The sequence below is a fragment of the Sus scrofa genome, chromosome 8, assembly GCF_000003025.6.
Source record: "Sus scrofa isolate TJ Tabasco breed Duroc chromosome 8, Sscrofa11.1, whole genome shotgun sequence".
In the NCBI taxonomy this organism is placed as follows: domain Eukaryota; kingdom Metazoa; phylum Chordata; class Mammalia; order Artiodactyla; family Suidae; genus Sus; species Sus scrofa.
The window spans coordinates 118,053,804-118,071,012 of record NC_010450.4 but is presented as its reverse complement, the minus strand read 5'-3'; the positions used below and the strand labels follow the sequence as shown (position 1 = coordinate 118,071,012).

General features: G+C 38.8%; 1 protein-coding gene across 1 annotated transcript in view; it reads right to left on the bottom strand.

Moving 5' to 3' along the window:
• Positions 1–17,209, bottom strand: part of SLC9B1 (solute carrier family 9 member B1) — an 82,595-nt gene that overhangs the window by 63,673 nt on the left and 1,713 nt on the right. The window contains exon 2 of the mRNA XM_013989374.2: positions 2,781–2,850. The gene's annotated coding sequence lies outside the window, so the exon portion shown is untranslated. The remainder of the gene's footprint in view (positions 1–2,780; positions 2,851–17,209) is intronic.

Genomic DNA, 17,209 nt, shown 5'->3' with positions numbered 1-17,209 from the left:
GACTAAAGCTCTCACAGGTTTAGATTCTAACATTTAGAAAAGGCCATTATAACTTAATGTTAAAAAAAGAAAAAAATCTGCCATAAACATCTAACTTTTTGGCTTTTCTGTTTTAGAAAAAGTAGTATTAAAAATAAGGGCCTGGAGTTCCCATCGTGGCGCAGTGGTTAGCGAATCCGACTGGGAACCATGAGGTTGCGGGTTCGGTCCCTGCCCTTGCTCAGTGGGTTGACGATCCGGCGTTGCTGTGAGCTGTGGTGTAGGTTGCAGACGTGGCTCGGATCCCGCTTTGATGTGGCTCTGGCATAGGCCGGTGGCTGCAGCTCCGATTCGACCCCTAGCCTGGGAACATCCATATGCTGCGGGAGCGGCCCAAAGAAATAGCAAAAAGACAAAAAAAAAAAAAAAAAAAAAAAAAAAAAGGGCCTTAGGAGTTCCTGCTGTGGCCCAAGGGATCTGCAGCATCTTGGGAGTACTGGGATGCAGGTTCGATCACCAGCCAGGCACAAGGGGTTAAGGATCTGGCATTGTCACAGCTGTACCTTAGGTTGCAACTGTGGCTCAGATCTGATCCCTGCCCCAAGAACTACATATGCCATGGGGTGGCCGAAAAAGAAAAAGAAGAAAAAAAAAAAAAGAACTTATCTAGGAAAAACTTTAGAGTGTAAATAATGAATAAATCATAGAAGGCTAAAGTTATTTAGAAATAGTTCATTGGAAATCAATTATAAAGGTGTTAAGACCCCTGGCCCTCATTTCATTGCCTCTGTGTCATTGTCTCTGAGATCCTGCCCCCTACATTCCCCTTACCTTTAAACCCTTTCACTGAGCATTCTGGAACTTCTGCTAGAAATATCAAACTCTCAACCTTTTATATTCTCAACCTTTTTTCAGAGCATTCTTTCAGATTCTGTGTCATATCTGAAACCGAGCCCTCCCCTTAAGGATACTACTTCCCCTGAAGCCCTCTTCTGTAACAGCTGTTTATTTGTTTACAGTCCTTCTGACACCTACTATTTCTAAACATTAAAAAAAAAAATTTATGGCCACACCTCCGGCATGTGGAAGTTCCTAGGCCAGGAACTGAATCTGAGCCACAGCCGTGACCAATACTGTTGTAGCAATGCCAATCCTTTAACCCACTGCACCAGGCCTAGGATTGAACCCAGACAGAACCGCAGCGACCCAAACCACTGGTCAGATTCTTAACCCAAGTGCCATGTAGGAACTCCTAATCAATATTTTTAAAAACCTTGCCTCTTTGAAGCTTGTTTAGTTTGACAATACAACTTTCTCCCTCTTCCAGTCAGTCATTTACTGACCTTATCTTGGTCCCTTGGTCACCAAAGATGTCAGCAGCTGACCTCCAAATCTGTAATCATTCTGAGACTTAAATATACACTTGGATAATTCACTTACTATCTTGGTTCCTCACTTCTTCACTTTCTTTCCAATAAAGGAAAGGCCCTTCCATCATCTGAAATGTTCTGCTATTAATAATCACTAGTTCAAATACATTACTTCATGAACATTACTTCATCTCCTTTCAGTTTGCTTTTTCAATTACATTCACCACATCTCCTCCACATACTTTTTTTCTGCTTTTTTGGGCCACACTTGCGGGATATGGAAGTTCCCAGGCCACGGGTGGAATCAGAGCTGCAGCTGTCCACCATGGCCACAGCCACAGCAATGCCAGATCCAAGTCGTGTCTGTGACCAACACCACAGCTCATGGCAATGCTGGATCCTTAACCCACTGAGCAAGGCCAGGGATGAAACCCACGTCCTCATGGATACTAGTTGAGTTCATTAGCACTGAGCCACAATGGGAACCCCTCCTCTACATATTCTTAAACCTCATCAGGATATTCAGAATAATGATACCTTGAGCTCAATCCTCAAGCCCTTTCTCTGTTACTTCCTTTCATATCCAATATTTGTGATCCATAACTCCTAAAACATTACCAATATCCTAAACTCTCTTAAAATATGTTTATTGCTGTATCGTTGCACTTTGTGAGAAAAACCTACACCAACCCTATTATCCCAATTCTCCATTCACTTACCTGAGCAACTGAATATGCTCTAGAAAGCTACATTAGAGTAACCTGGCATCACTATAAATTCATAATTACCAGCCTCAGTGGGTCTTTGAAAGGTACTGATCCTAACATGTACATTCTCAATTCACTTTCCCCAACAACCATTCCGAAGCTTGTCTACTGTTCTCAAACCCCTGATGCTCCACATATTCCTTCTCAGTAGATAACCTTACTTCCACTTCCCTTCCACCTATCTCTCTCTCCCTCTTATATTAAAGGAAATGTCCTTCCTCCAATCTAAGGCACTTGTATTTTATATTATAATCCTTCTGCATTCTCAAGAATCATATGCTGTCAATAATTCTTCTCTGTTTTTATCAACTATCCTCGGGTCCCAATTCCTTTCAATTAGATCCTTCCCAATGACTTTTAAACGAGCTCATCTTAATAAAAGTTTCCTAGAAACCCACATCCCCACTCAGTTGCTCCTTCCCTTTCCCAACTCTTCCCTTTGCAGAGTTGACAGTTCTCACCACAGCCTTGTTTTCCTCACAAACTATTCATTCATCAATATCTGCCACTTGAGGTTCTACTCCTTTCACTCCACAAAATAATTCTATCTAATCCCCAAGTGACCATAAGATATGACAAAACCTTCTTTTTGCTCTTACTAAATCACCTTCTTACCACCCCCTCATTTTTCTTATTACCTTCTGTGTCTTCTTTGCACACTCACCTTCTAATCAACTGCTAAAAGTTGGGTATCCTGAAGGTTCTGTCCCTCAATCCTTACTTCAGTTCACTGGCTTTAGGAGAAAGACAAAAATATTAAAACTGACTGTCTTAGTTCAAACTACTATGATAAAGTACCATAGAATAGGTGACTTTTATTCCTCACAATTCTGGAAACTGGCATGGTTGGTGAAGGCCCTCTTTTGGGTTGCAGACTGGTGACTTCTCGGTGTGTACTCATATGGCAAAAAGAACTACACAGCTCTCTGGGGTCTCTTATAAAGGTACTGACCCCTTTATAAGGACTCTACCCTCATAACCTAATTACTCCCAAAGGTCCCAACTCCTAATATTATCATACTGGGGATTAAAATATCAACCTAAGAATTTAGGGTGGACACAAACATCCAGTTCATTGCAATGACCTATATAATTCTGTATAATGTCGTCCACGGGTCCCTCTCAAGCCTAATATCATAACCATTCCCCATGCATTTTTTCCACTCCTAGCCACACTGATGTTCTTGCAGTTCCCTGAAATTCCTTGTGCAGAGCCTTAATACTTGCTTTCCCCTCCAAATGAAACACTCTGCCACAAATCTTCCCTTCACTTAATTTCTTTCTATCCCTCAGCTCAAGGACCATATCCTCAGAGAACTATTTATGATACCACCTCTGCCCTTAGGCTAAGTCAAGTCCAGTTTTTATATGTTCCCATCGAACTTTGATCATTTTTTCAGAGCATTTATCTCAGTTTGTAATTATGTATTCATTAGTGTGTTTGTCTCATTAGGCTGTGAATTCTATAATAGTATCCCACAGGTCCTTGAGGCTCTGTTAACTTTTCAATCTTTTTCTCACTCTTTATATGGAGCAATTTCTAAGTTCACTAATTGTTTCCTCATTCATTTCCATTCTGCTATTGGGTCCATCAAGTGAATGTTTTCAGATAATGTACTTTTTAGTTCAAAAATTTTTACTTACTTTTTTATTGTTTCTATTTTTCTACTGTGAATGAATACCCATTTATTAGAACTATGCTTATCTTTACCACATGAAACATAACTGCTTCAACACCTTTGTCTGATAATTCTTTTTCTTTTTCTTTTTTTTTTACTGGGTCGTACTCGCGGCATATGGAGGTTCCCAAGCTAGAGGTCTAGCAGCCATAGCAACACCGGATCCTTAACCCACTGAGAGAGGCCAGGGATTGAGCCCTCAACCCCATGGTTCCTAGCTGGATTCGTTTCCGCTATGCCACGATGGGAACTCCCTGATAATTCTAATATCTGTGTTAGTTTGGGTTGGCATCTGTTGATTTTCTTTTCCCTTTAAGACAATCCCTTTAAGACAATCCTGGTTCTTTATATTCAGACTCTGGGTCCTACTAAAATCCTCTGAGTAATATTTATTTTTTCTTTACTTCAGTAGGCAATCAACTGGAGTTGGTATAGATTGTAAGGTCTCTTTTACTTTCTGTGGGCAATGGTTCCAATCCCAGTTGTTTCCAAAGGCTCTGCTATGCTGCCTTTGATTTGTCTCATGAAGCCAGTGACTTTTGCAGTGTTGTTTTGTTTTTGTTTTTAAACCATACTTCAGATTTTAAAGCCACTGCTATGTTGCTCTGGACCTGTCTCATGTATATACAGCTGGAGGTGACCCAAGACTCTTGGTTGGGTTCATACATAGAACTAAGGAACTCCATTCCCCGGTTTTCTCCTGAGTCCACACTTCCCCAAAATCTATTTCTCTTAAGGTCTCTTTTCCTGTTTTTTCTGGCCAGAAGATGGGGTTCTTCTCTGTTTTAGCTGTCCATAATTCCATAAATAGTGCCCACCATTGGGGAAAAACTGGAGAAGAAAAACAGCAGCAATAACGATTCCTCATACTCACTCTGGACTACAGGATTCTTTTCCCCAGATCTTCAGATCATAAAAATAGGTTTTCTTTTTTTTCTCTTTTCTTTCTTTCTTTTTTTTTTTTTTTTTTTTTTTTTTGTCTTTTGCCATTTCTAGGGCCGCTCCCACGGCATATGGAGGTTCCCAGGCTAGGGGTTGAATTGGAGCTGTAACCACCGGCCTACGCCACAGCCACAGCAATGCGGGATGTGATCCACATCTGCGACCTACACCACAGCTCACGGCAATGCCGGATCCTTAACCCACTGAGCAAGGCCAGGGATCGAACCCGCAGCCTCATGGTTCCCAGTCAGATTTGTTAACCACTGAGCCACAACAGGAACTCCATAAAAATAGGTTTTCTGTTGTAGTTTGGGCCTCATGTATGGCCCTTACACAGCTGCATGACTGAAGCCTGCCTTTAGGTCAAAGCCTCAAGGACAAGAGAAACTTAGTTTTGACTCTCCTTCAAAATCCACCTGCTTTTCTTTACTGATCTGAGTCCTTGGGTAGTTGCTCTTTGCATTTTATCTAGAGTTTTGGGTTGTGATCAGTGAAAGAGAGGATGTAAGGGGCCTGATCCATCCTGGATGGAATTGAAATCTGTGTACTTCAGGATGGCAGGGACTATACCTGGTTTTTTTAACTTTGATCTACATAGTACCTAGCAAATAGCAGGAACTCAATAAATATTTGTAGAATAAAATAAGAATAAAAAACAAGAGCTACTCAAGATGACAACAAAAACGATCTTCATAGTTAAGAAGAAAGGCATCTTTGATAGAAGAGTAAGTGTCTAACATCCAGAGCAGGTGTTTCAAATACATTTAAAAATGGGAAAAAAATTATAAAATGAGTAAGATCCTTAATGATTATGCTATAAAGACAGATAAGAAATTAAAAGGACAACCCAAGGAAAAGGTTCTGCTCCTATAGAACAAAAACTTAGAATGGAGGTTTTGAAGAACTAGGACTCTGGCTAGGATAGATTTTTGTTGGTGTTACATTTATGGGGGAAATTGAAAAGGAAAAACTAGATACATAAGCAATGTAGGGACCAGGAAGAGATACATAGAATACATGGGCCTCAGCTCTCTCCCCACTGCCTTTCCTCCCTCTTTTTAAATATTGTGCCTGTTTGCTTTATTCTTTGCTCTAAATATATCCCTATCTCTATTTTCCTTTGGACTTTTTTCCCTAGATACCTCTTTCTCTCTTAATCAACCAATTATTAAAATGCCTATTTCCTTAATATAATACAAATTTTATGATTTGAAATGTAGATAATTAAACTAATAAATTTTATCTTTGTCTTAATAATTGTGTTATTTTGGGGGGAGACAATTTCTTGATAGAAAAACATCTTGTTAACAGCTCTGTGCGGTTATTTGAAATAAATTCATTATAAGCAAAAGCCTACCTGTGTAATTCAGAAGTAACTGTGGTAATCCAAGTGTCTAAAGGTGACAGGGAATGTATTCTGTTAGGAGTAAAATGAAGCAGGATGCTACAGTGCCTTCCCAGGGACAGCCCACTCAGTACTAAGTCCCCCACCTCTTCTTTGTAGAAAAGCTGTAGCCGCCTAGGCCTTCCCCAAGTTCCAAAGAACATATTTAATCAGAAAAGTGAGAAAATGCAGAAGCACAGGGAAACAGTCAAGCAAGACAAAATCATAACTGTTTAGCCATAAAAAAAACGTCAAGGACCTGTAGCTCCTCCTCAGAACTATAGGTAATATTCTGAGTCATATCCTTGAGTTGTTTTGATACTACCCCTCTACCCTTGGAAGAAGTTAACTACAGGCTGCCCACTAGAACACAGACCCTGGACCAGGTGGAACCAGAAGGAGGATGATGTTGATTTCTAAAATACCTGTTACCTCACCATCAACCAATCACAAGGATGTATATGAGCTGATTACGTACCCATTGACCCTCTCACTGACCTTGCCTTTAAAAACCCTTCCTGGAGCTTCTGCTGTGGCACAACAGGATCAGCAGGGTCTTGGGAGCAAGGGGACCCAGGTTCGATACCTGGCCTGGCACAATGATTAAGGATCTGACTTCAGCCGCAACTGTGGCTCGGACTTGATCCCTGGCCTGGGAACTCCATATGCTGCAGGGTAGCCAAAAAAGAAAAAAATGGAAAACAAACAAAACAAAACAAACCCTTCCTCAAAAGCCATCAAGGAGTTTGGGTCTCCTGAGCATTAACTGCCTGTTCTCCTTGCTTGATGCCTTGCAATAAACCCTGCATTTTCTTTCACCACAATGCTGTGTCTGGTTGAAGAGACCTAAGTTTAGTTTGGTAATAGGAGTCCTCTCATTTTATGTCTGGATAGCTGGCATAATGGAAAGAATGAGGAATTTGAAATCAGAAATATACTAGTTGTATGATCTTGGGTAAACTGCAATCTCCTGTCATCTTTTAGTGGGCATAGTACTATCTACTTTTTAACTTTGTGCTCACAGCTAGAGAAAGCAGAATTAAATGAGAACAGTCATCAAAATTTGACTTTATTAGACAGACATCGTGTCATGCTTTTTGTATACTAAGATTTCATTGTGATTTTTACTCCAGTAACTTACATTTATGATCATCTCAGTATTTGAAAAAATTTTATGCTCTATTTCAATGAGCTTCTTAAAATCCTTTTTGGAATGAGGCACAGTATAAATACATACATACTACATATTTTGCTATCAGGGGATAAGATTTGTACAGTTCACAGCAAAAGGTATAGTATTCAATTGATAATTTTTATTAGAAGTATGCACTACCACCATATTGCTAAGCTTTGCTTTTTTTTTTTTTTTTTTTTTTTTTTTTTTTTTTTTTTGTCTTTTTGCCTTTTCTAGGGCCGCTCCCGCAGCATATGGAGGTTCCCAGGCTAGGGGTCTAATCAGAACTACAGCTGCTGACCTACACCAGAGCCACAGCAACACGGGATCCGAGCCAAGTCTGCAACCCACACCACAGCTCACAGCAACGCCGGATCCTTAACCCACTGAGCGAGGCCAGGGATCGAACCTGCAACCTCATGGTTCCTAGGCAGATTGGTTAACCACTGTGCCACAACACTAACTCCAGCTTTGCTTTTAAAGTTGTGGAAATTTTGGATTGATTTAGACACTTTATTTTCATCTGTTTTTATTAGGATGTCTATTCAACTGTACCTATTGATAATGGACATAGCTTGGCATTATAAAAGAGTTGGGCAATCTCAGCTCTCTTTTAGTCTGTTACTAACACTGAGTAAATTTATTGACACTTCATCTCCCTGTACCTCAATTCTAAATCTAAAAATGGGGTAGGGAGGGAGGGTATTAGATGATCTAACGCCTTTATCAGTTTTAAGTCTATGCTTCCGTTCCCTTATGGACCCACTGTAAAAAAAAAAAAAAAAAAAAAAAAAAAAAAGACAGGGTGAGAGAACACGAGAATACTGATATATGTTGTTTGAGAACATCACATCTTGTATAAGTGTGTGTGTGTGTGTGTGTGTGTGTGTGTGTGTGTGTGTGTAAAATACATAATATCACTTAGTAGAAACAGCTTCTGGTCTTTTCCCTGTTGTGTGTTCTTGTAGTGTTGTGTATGCTGTACTTTGGGCTTATCCTTTTGGAACAATATTCAACAACAGTGACATCTAGTGACTACATGCTATATATGATTCAGCAAAAACTTAAATGGCCAATTCTTAGTCTTCTAAATGTGAATGACTCACTTTGTGACTTAGCTAAATACTTGAAATCATTATTTATCTCTCCCCCATATAGAATTAAGAAATATCAATTAAATTTGACAGTTGCATTAGTAATTGGATACATAACTTAGATTTTCTTCAAAAAATCATACTGCATACAGAGTTAAATATTAACTATTCTACATGAAACTGCAATTTTTTCCCATCCATTGAGAGTGGCAGAACTGGGAGTTGAGTTCAGGTGTGTTTCAATACATAGTCCATGCCCTTAGCCACTATACATCACTGCCTCATAATAGCTATTTAACATATATTTTTTACGTGAATGTTAGGTAAAGCATATGGGTAAATGTCTGGGTTTGTATATATCGCTTTAGAATCTTTGGAACTATTGCTGCCTTCAGCCTAAAGTCTTTTTGGGTCTACATCAAAGATCATCAAATAGGAAGTTCCTGTGTGGCACAGTGGATTAAGGACTGGTGTTGCTGCAGCTGTAGCTCAGTTCACAACTGAGGCATGGGTTTGATCCCTGGCTCAGGAACTTCCACGTGTCTCAGGTACAGCCAAAAAAAAAAAAAAAAATCATCACATAAAAACAACTATGTATGCATCTACAGTCAGCTAAATCTATGACAAAGGAGGCAAGAATATACAATGGAGAAAAGAGAGTCCCTTCAATAAGTGATGCTGGGGAAACTGGACAGCTACATGTAAAAGAATGAAAGAATGAAATTAGAACATTCTCTAATACCATACACAAAAATAAACTCGAAAAGGATTAAAGCCCTAAATATATGATTGGATACTATAAATCTCTTAGAGGAAAACATATTATAAAACCCTTAGAGGAAAACATAGGCCAAACAATCCCTGACAAAACTGCAGTGGTATCTTCTCAGATCCATCTTCTAGGGTAATGACAATAAAAACAAAAGTAAACAAATGAGACCTAATTAAACTTAAAAAGTTTCTGCACAGCAAAGGAAACCATAAACAAAACAAAGAGACAACCCACAGAATGGGAGAAAATATTTGTGAATGAAGCAACTGACACGGAATTAATCTCCAAAATATATAAACAACTCCTGAAGCTCAATATCAAAAAAAAAACAAACAACCCCATCAAAAAATGGGCAGAAGATCTAAACAGACCATTCCCCGAAGAAGACCTACAGATGGCCGAAAACCACATGAAAAGATGTTCAACATCAATTATTAGAGAAATGCAAATCAAAACTACTATGGTATGGTGTACCACCTTACACCAGCCAGAATGGCCATCATCAAAGTCTACAAACAATAAATGCTGATGAGGCTATGGAGAAAAGGGAACCCTATTACACTGTTGGTGGGAATGTACATTGGTACAACCACTGTGGAAAATTAAAAATAGAATTACCATATGATCCAGCAATCCCACTCCTGGGCATCTATCCAGAGAAAACCATAACTTGTAAAGATACATGTACCCCAGTGTTCACTGAAGCACTATATACAATAGCCAAGACATGGAAGCAACCTAAAAATGTCCATCTAAGAGAAGTGGATAAAGAAGATGTAGTACGTATACACAATGGAATATTAGCTGTAAAAACAAATGAAATAATGGCATGTGCAGCAACATGAATGAACCTAGAAATCATCATGCTAAGTGAAGTTAGACAGTGAGACACAAACATCATATGTTATCACTTATATGTGGAATCTAAATAAAGGATACAATGAACTTCTTTGAGGAACAGATACTGACTCACAGACTTTGAAAAACTTATGGTTTCCAAAGGAGAGAGGTTGAGGGGGGAGGTATGGCTGGGGTATGGGATAAAAATGCTGTAAAATTGGGTTGTGATGATCATTGTACAACTATAAATACAGTAAAATTCATTGAGTTTAAAGCCAAAAATAACAACAACAATAGTGTAAGTCTTTCTGAAAAAGTTGATTTGAGAGCTAAATCCACTAAGAATACTCTTTACAAAGAGTATTCAATCTGTATCATTTTTTTTTTCAAGATAATGACTAGGCGTCATTACTCTTTAATCAGAACAATGTAAATCTGGACAATACTACTCCAATTCAAATGGACTCGCCACTATTAAAATTCCTGTTAATTTAGTGTTTGTTCTAATTAATCAGATATTGTCTTGAATTTTTACCTCTTTTTAGGTGCCTAGATCTTGTTTCCACAGTAAAATGCTAAGGTATTCCAGGGTTCAGAGCATGTTTGATACTCTTGTCTTTTTCTTAGCACCAATCACAATGGCTTTTCTCACCCAAAGAATAAGTTACTTTGAAACTTAAGTTACTTAACAACTTATCCAGGTTTTCCGACAACATGGCATCAAACCATCTTGTCAGCTTTCTCGGTAGGTCTCTTGATGCTACTATTTCAGTCAAATTAAAATGTTAATTGTTCTCCCATGCATTATTTGTTTTCTTTAGCTAACTGGAATAACTTCCTACTCCACCTCTTCTTTGCAAATTCTATGTGTTGCTTAAGGGTTATTCCAGGAAAAGCTTACCGCAAGGTATAACCAAAACTGGAAGTCATCTTCCCTTTTGAATTCTGACATCATTTTATCTCTTGCTCTCCTCCTTATACCTCTCCAGTTGTCTATGCTTGGCCTGCTTTACAAGCTTCCTTTACTCTATGTGTCCCTTAAATGTTGAACTTCCTCAGGTTTCTCTTTTATGCCTTTTATCACTCTGTTTCTTAAGCAATATTATTTTCTTCCCAATGGCTCCAATTATGACCACTAAGGGATAAGCCGGGCCTAGAGAAGCCTTCTTGAGATTCTAACTAGCATATTTACCTAATGCTGAATATCTCGACTTGATCACCTTTACAGGCATCTTAAGCTCAATATATGCCCAACTGATCTCAAGACCTTTCCCCACCAATTTATTCCTTCTTCAGAGAATTTCCTGTTTCTTATAACTAGGCTTCTACCATCTACCTAGTTGCTCAAATTAGAAACCGAGGAGTCATTTCTTCTTCCCCCTTCTTTCTTCCTGCCAACATCCAATGAGTTACTAAGTCATGAAAATACAAGCTCCTAAATACTTAAAGATTTTGTTCCCTTCTCTCCATATAAATTGCCACTATCCTAGTCTAGGCCATAATGGCCTTTCCCTTTCAACACTGTAATGGCCTTTTCAACTGTTTTCCCCACTTCCAGCCTTGGTCCTCCCACTGCAATTTCCATAACGTAGAGCAATCTTCTAAAATGTAGGTGATTATGGCAAGCTCCTGCTTAATATTCTTCAATGGCTTCCCACAGAAGAAAAACGTCCCAACTCCTCAAACCCAGCTTTACAGAGCAGTCTGTTATAAAGGCTAACATCTTTGCATATGTCCTCATTCTTCACTTGTATTCCAAACTTCACCTGTACTAAACTGTAGTTCCTCATACTTGCCATGCCTCCCATATCCAAGACTTTATTTATTATGTATGCTGGCTCCCAACCCCACATCCCTGCATTTTGCCTAGCTAGTTCTACACAGTTTAAGAAGTCATTCTGGTAGAAGCTCCTTTCAGTTTGCAGTCTTATTGTGGCATCCACCTCAGCATTTTAATTGCTCGTTTAACTATCGTCATTCTTTTATTTGAGAATATTCATTGAGACTCCACTATGGAACTGGCACTGTAACCTTCTCCATACAGAATTTAGTGTATAGAATGTTGTGGAAGCGCATATGGTATGTGGGAGAGGGTCCAAGGAATGCATCTCAATGACTCACATTTCTGCTTATTTTTCTGGTAGCAAATCAGTGCTGACTTCATTTATGGGTTCTTTGAATTACCTAACACAATAGATGGTAGATAAATTTCTAATCCCATTAACTGTTGGGTTTTAAACACATACAGAAAGTTTTCATATTATAAAAGGACTCCAGCCAGCCATTACTTTCTCTTTAGAAGAGTTTTTCTTTGCTGTCAAATAAATGGATACAATGGAGTGTTAAAAGGAAAGAGGCAAACTACCACAGTGAAAGATAAGGGACTTTTTGTCAGAACGCTGTGGTTAATAATTCTGCCATGTACTAGATATGTGTCCTTGGTCAAGACCCTTACCCTCTCTGAGGCTCAGTTTTCTCATTTGAAAAGGTAGTTACAAAATCAAATAAGATAAGAGAAAATAAAAGCATAACACAAAATGTAAAGGCGTATCCAAACACTATTATTATTGTTGTTAGACTACAGATCTGATCTCCCTGTTACTGGTCATCTCAGCTCTATAGGCAACAGAATTTCCAAATCTCACCCTGCATTTTTCCTTTACCATAAAAAGTAGACTTCTGTACTTTAATAAACACACATTGGTGGAAATGTTAAAAAACAAAACCAAATAATGTATGATTTCCCTTATATGTGTAATCTAAAAAATAAAAATTAGGGAATATAACAAAAAGAAACAGGCTCACAGACATAGCGAATAAACTAGTGGTTACCAGTGGTGAAAGGGAATGGGATGAAGGGCAAAACAGGTGTGGGAGATTAAGAGGTACAAGCTACCATGCATAAAATAAATAAACTACAAAGATATATTGTACAGCACAGGGAATATAGACAATATTTTATAACAGCTATAAATAGAATATAATCTTTAAAATTTTTAAATCACTATGCCATACACCTGGAACTTACATAGTATTGTACATCAACTACATTTCACTTTATTTTTTTCTTTTTTGGGGGCCCCCCACACATGAGGCATATGGAAGTTCCCAGGCAAGGGGTCGAATTGAAGCTATAGCTGCCAGCCTACCTACCCCACAGCCACAGAAACACCAGCTCCAAGCCTTGTTTGTGATCTACACCACAGCTCACAGCAATGCCAGATCCTTAATCTACTGAGCAAGGCTAGGGATCAAACCCACATCCTCACAGATAACTACTCGGGTTGGTAACCTGCTGAGCCACAACAGGAACTCCTATACCCCACTTAATAGAAAAGTCAGATAACAACAAATGTTGACAAGGATTTAGAGAAATGGGATGCTCATCACTTGGTGATAATGTAAAATGGTACAGCCATTTGGAAAATAGTCTGGCAGTTACTCAAATGATTAAACAGTTACCATATGACCCAGTCATTCTACTTTTAGGTATATGCTAAGAGAGCATATGTCCACACAGAAACTTGTACATGAATATTTATAGAAGCATTATTCACAATAGCCAAGAAGACATAAACAACACAAATATTCATCAATGGATGAATGGATAAGTAAAAGTGGTATATAATCGAGTATTATTCAGCCAGAAAAAGAATAAAGTATGATACACATTATGATGAACCTTGAAAACATAATGCTAAGTGAAAGAAGCCAATCACAAAAAAATCACATAAAATATGATTCCATTTATATTAAAGTACAGAATAGAGAAATGGAGACAGAAAGATTAGTGTTGCTTAGGGTAGGGGTGGGGTTTTAGCTAAAAGATATGCTATTCCATCAGTCTTCTTGGAGTGATGAAATTGTTTTACAACTGTAGTGATGGTTATACATATCTGTGGATATAAAAAAAATTTCAATGTATACATTAAATAGATGAATTTGTTATGCATGGTATGATATGTGAATTGTGGCTTAAAAATGGATTTAAACAAAAACAAAATACACACACACACAAACACACACACATGGATAATCAAGCCAAAAATTTTAACAAATAAATATTAAAGGGACAAGAGAGAGAGAAACATCAACATCAAAAATTTTAACAAATAAATATTAAAGGGACAAGAGAGAGAGAAAGTCCAGAATTTAGATAAGTGAAGCAAAAAAAAATTCAAGCCACAATTTTTTAAAAAAAATGTTAACTGGAAGGGGAGATGGCGTAAAAAAGTAACAATCTGAACCATTTCTCAGTAAAATGGTAACCCACTGAACTGGAAGAGTTAGGATCTCTGAGTTCAAGGACTAGTTTAGCTACTAACTTAAGCACTAATACCCAGGTTGTCTACCTACCCACCATGTCAGTCTTTCACTTCCTTGATTTCCCTGGCTCCTATGATCTTTTTCCCATCCAATCTCAGCCACCCTGTCACAAATATATGGCCACTCACTTCTGGCTAGCTATGCCACTGTGCTTCTCTAGTATAGCAATACTAGAATGTTTGTATCTCCTCAAAATGTATATGTTCAAATCCTAACCTCAATGTGATGGATTAGGAGACGGGCATTTTGTAGGTGATTAGCCCAGGAAGGCAGGGTACTCATGAATGGGAGTGGTGCCCTTATCAAAGAGACCTGGAGGGCTCCCCTGCCTCTTTCAGCCATCTATGAACCAGGATTTCGACTCACAGATGCTGACTCTGCTGACACCTTGATTTTGGACTTCCTAGCCTCAAGAACTGTGAGGAAAAAAAAAAATTCTGTTGTTTACAAAACACCCAAACTATGGTATTTTTTTGTTATAGCAGCCTGAACAAAGACAAATATGACTGCCTATGTTCAAAATGACTATTCTATATCTTCTCTTCACCTCTTAAACCTCTTATCCAAAGATTCTTCTTCTCTTTTATTGATCTTGCCTCATACTATTGTTACACTCATTAAAAAAAAAAAAGAGTATGAGGCAGAAACTCATCTTCTGATCACCAAATCTACCCATGTATCTGCATCTCTATACCTATACTGGCCACCTTTCTTCTCATTCCTATACATTTTATGTTCATGTTTCTAAGCCAACATTTCTACATATTTCCTGGACCTTATCCCCTCATTTTCTCAAAGACAACACTCCTAAAATATACATTTTATCTCAAATACTGTATTTCCTCCCTCTATACTGGATCATTCTCCCATTAGCCTAAAAACATACTTAAGCACCCTCATCTTTAAGAATTGTACTTTGACCTCACATGTTTTTCTATTAAGTCCATTTCTCAGTTGAAGTGAAACATCTTGAGATGTCTGCTGTGCTATATTCACTTCTTCACATCACATTTATTCTTCACTGTGCTTGTCAAGGCACATAATTACCATCTGTTGCTAAAATCTGATGATAAGATTTATTTCACCTCACCTCTCAGTATGTTTCAGTACCAGTGGCCATGCTTTGTGTCTTGGTTTTTGTTTTTTCTTTTTATGGCTGCATCTGCAGCATATGTAAGTTCCCAGGCTCAGGGTCAAATTGGAGCTGCAGCTGCCAACCTATGCCACAGCCACAGTAACACCAGATCCCAGCCACATCTGCGGCCCACACTGCAGCTTGTGACAACACCAGATCCTTAACCCACTGAGTGAGGCCAGGGATCGAACTCATTCTTCACAGTGTGAGGCCCTCAACCCAAAGTTGGATCTTTAACTGGCCAAGCCAAAACAGAAACTCCTGCTGTCTTGGCTTTTTAAGTCACCATACTTTTCCTGTTTTCTTCCTACTTCACTAGCTACTCCTCTGTCTCCTCTGCTTGCTTCTTCACCTCTGATCATTGAAATGTGCTCTATGAACATACTTTCCCCAGGTAGTTTTTTCTACGTGCTGATGCCTCTCAACTTTGAATCTTTGGTCCTGCATACAGAACTAAAGACTCAGAACTTATTTTAGATTTTATTTTATTTTAATTAATTTATTTATTTGGTCTTCTTAGGGCAGCGCCTGCAGCATATGGAGGTTCCCAGGCTTTGGGTCGAATTCCGAGCTGTAGCCACTGGCCTACGCCACAGTCACAGCAACACGGGATCCGAGCAGCGTCTTGAGACCTACACCACAGGTCATGGCAATGACAGATCCTTAACCCTCTGAGCAAGGCCCGGGATCGAACCCGCAACCCTATGGCTCCTAGTCAGATTCGTTAACCACTGAGCCACGATGGGGTACTCCTATTGTAGATTTTAATAAGCATATCAAACTTAAGGTGAACAAAAAAAAAAATACTCCCCCCTCTATACATTTCTTATCTAGTCTTTTCCATTCAGTAAATGGCACAACCATCCACTAAAGCTAAGACAAAAACCTAGGAGCTTCTCTCTTTTTCTCACCCCTATATTTAAAACATCTCCAAGTTGCTAGGGCCTGCCACCAAATATATATCACATCCATCCATGTTTACATCACTGCAGCCAAAATTGTGGTCATTCTTTCCTGGATTCCTCCAAGTGTCTTCTGCTACTAATCTTGCTTTCCACCCCTTTTAACCCATTCACCACATAACACGTGGAATGAACCTTTTTACAATAAATCAAATTATATTACTCCCTTCCAAAACACTTCCTACTGGCTTCTCATCACACTTTAAATAAATTCCAAACTTATCCCATGGGTAGATCTCCACAGTAGATTCAAAGCCCAACATGCTTTGGCCCCTACCTATCTCTCCAAACTCATCTTATACCACTTTCTCTGCATTCCAGTGATGGTGTTTTTGATGGTCTTTTAAAAAATCAAGTTCTTTCCTCTCTTGGGCTTTTACAACAGAAGTTTCCTTTACCTGCAATGCTTTGATCCCAAATATTTCCATGGTTGGCTTTTTTATATCACTGGGGTCTCAGCAGAAATGTCAGCTCTTCGGAGAGGCATTCCCTAATCAATCTAAAGTAACCCCTCCCTCAGTTCCTCTCACTTCATACTGTTTTACGTCTTCACTGCACTCACCACTATCCAAAATCTCCTTGTTCATATATCGTTTACCTGTTTATTTTCTGTCTTTGCTACAACTTAAGCTCCATGAGAACAGGGATTTTGCCCGTCTATTTTAACCACTGCATTCACAATGCCTGGCAAAACAGCAGATTCCCTAAAAATACTTGATGAGTTCCTGTCCCTGACCAAGCCACTCACCGTCTCCAACTCACAGCTGTGGGCTTACTATTGCTCG